Genomic DNA, 2,967 nt, shown 5'->3' with positions numbered 1-2,967 from the left:
TGTAACTCTGTAGACGTTCATATTCCCTGTTCGTTTTCCCTCTCATCAGCAGTTCTAAAGAAAATGTGGAAACTTCAAATTTTTCTTGGAAGTGCATTTGCAATTAATTGGAAATCAACTTGGTTAATATTATGCAGCATTCCACTATGCAGCAAATGTGCACAAGATGTATTACTACGATACGAAGAAGAGTTGTGCTGGACTCAGTGACCAGAAGTGTGTGTGTGTGTGTGTGTGTGTGTGTGTGTGTGTGTGTGTGTGTGTGTGTGTGTGTGTGTGTGTGTGTGTGTGTGTGTGTGTGTGTGTGTGTGTGTGTGTGTGTGTGTGTGCGCGTGCGTGCGTGTGTGTGTCAGTATCAGTGTGCGCATCTGTCATCAATTGACATCCACTAGATTCACATGTCAGTATTGACTGATATGTACATGTAGACTATTTCAGTGTTTAATGGACACGTCTGCTGCGTGTGTGTGTGTGTGTGTGTGTGGGGGGGGGGGGGGGGGGGGGGGGTACTGTGGTATTGTAAGCATATCATTGTCCTGTCACAGTTTCATAACCAGGATAATCAGTGGGACAGCAGGGGAAATTCAATATGCACAAGTGGCGCACGCACGCACGGCACGCACGCACGCACGCACGCACGCACGCATACATTACACACAAACGCTCACAAAGTGTAGCAAAGTAGCACTGTGTAAGTAGAGACCATAGTATTTCACAGTATATAAACACAGGGTCATATTGCAAACACACACTGCACGCACGCACGCACGCACGCACACACACACACACACACACACACACACACACACACACACACACACACACACACACAGGTATGCGCACGCATGCACACAAAGACACAGGCACACATGCACGCACAACTATACCATCACTATAATCGCTGGCCACCCCTCTCCTCTCCTCTCCTCTCCTCTCCTCTCCTCTCCTCTCCTCTCCTCTCCTCTCTCTCCTCTCCTCTCCTCTCCTCTCCTCTCCTCTCCTCTCCTCTCCTCTCCTCCTCTCCTCTCCTCTCCTCTCCTCTCTCTCCTCTCCTCCCCTCCCCCCTCCCCTCCCCTCCCCTCCCCTCCCTCCCCTCCCCTCCCCTCCCCCTCCCCTCCCCCTCCCCTCCCCTCCCCTCTCCTCTCCTCTCCTCCTCCTCTCCTCTCCTCTCCTCCCCTCCCCTCCCCTCCCCTCCCCTCCCCTCCCCTCCCCTCCTCTCCTCTCCTCCTATATGCATGGTTGCTCTAGCAGTCTCCATTAAACACATGTCCCAGTAAAGTGACACCATGCAGCAGCTCTCTGCTGTCCAGACCATCACAGTGATGCTGTTCACGAGGCTGTCATTAGACATCAGAGACAAACGCAGTCGGCAGTGCTGTCGCCTCACAGCTACACACATATAGGGCCCGGGTTCGATTCCCGCCCGGGGGACGTTATATGTGGGTGTGTTCTCTCCTCCTCCGCGTCATCAGCGCCCCATATATACCCTATTAGGTGGAGGTTGGCGAAAGGGCCTTTCTTTCTGTGTGGAGTTTGCATGTTCTCCCCGTGTGCCCTATATAGGCCGGGTACTATAATGGTAGGTATACACTCACAAAAAACATGCAGTAATCCTGGTCTGTGAACTCGGTGACACGCACGCACACACACACACACACACACACACACACACACACACACACACGCTGCTCCTCTGTTCTCCAAGGCTGGTTGTGAGCAGAAGGCAGGCATGAGCCACTGTGTCCCACCATGCCGGGGTCAGATCACAGCACATACAGTAGCGCTCCATTACTGGAGGCTCACAGATAGTAGAGTGCTGGAACGTAATCACGTATATTTACTCAACTGTAGCACTTATAGGTACAATTTCGAGGTGCTTTTACTTTACTTGAGTATAGGCCTTATACTGTATATATATGTGCACTGTAAGAGCAATTTGAGCCTCCTTATCATCTCTGTGATGTCACTACAGGGCAAATGCCAATTTATCAATCAGGCCTACAGGTTGCCATAGTTACAGGGAGGGTATTTAACCTTGTCCCTAATGAATTGCAGGTGTTGCTGAGAGGAGGCAAACTGTTGTCTGACTGTGCAGACAGGGACTGTTGCATTCACCACGTTGACAATTTTGTTTATTTATGTAATTTGCGTTCAAAGTATAGGATTCTGGACAGCAAATCATACTATAATTAACCGAATGTCTGAGTGTGTGTGTGTGTGTGTGTCTGTGTGCGTGTCTGTCAGAAACAGTGCCGTAACTCATTACTGCCTGCACCAATCACTCCCACTTTTCACACAGGCATTGACCATAATATGCATATGGAGGGCGTAACGAAGCCCTTTTTTCGATTTGACACATTAATGATTATTAATTAATGTATTAGTCAATTACAAACGCACCCGGGCGCAGTACCCTTCACGGCCACAAGGGGGGGGGGGCAAATATCTCACAACGGGTAAGGACTAGTAAATATAATTTAATATCCACTCAACGAACATTCTGGACCTCAGTTCCTTCAGTTTCAGCACACGTCTAAACGTCATCCTCAATCGTCAGCAGCCAGTAGCACCTAATATAGGGATTTAGGCGCTACGTGCACACTTTTACAACACATATTCTTACTTCTATTCTTCTTTTTTTTTACTCCGCCACAATTGTTTGAACACACTACTGTACGTACAAGTGACTTTGTAGATTTAGATTAATTAGTACAAAACATGCATTAACAGTAACACCGGGACGGGGGCACGGGGACAAAGGACTTTTGTCCTTTTGCCAAAAGGACAAAAGTGTCCTTTTGGCTCCAGTCAAAAGGACACTACTGCTATTTCAAATAGAGATAGAGGGAATGGTGTAGTGGAAGTCATCCACTGACAAAACCCAAACAAGAAACAAACAAACAAAAACCCTCTAAAATGTATACTTAAGTAAATGTATACTTAAGCTATAAGCCACGAGAGGTCTCA

Source organism: Protomyctophum parallelum (genome assembly GCF_964188405.1).
Source record: "Protomyctophum parallelum genome assembly, chromosome: 13".
Lineage (NCBI taxonomy): Eukaryota > Metazoa > Chordata > Actinopteri > Myctophiformes > Myctophidae > Protomyctophum > Protomyctophum parallelum.
The sequence above is the reverse complement of the archived record's forward strand: the minus strand, read 5'-3'. Positions refer to the sequence as shown.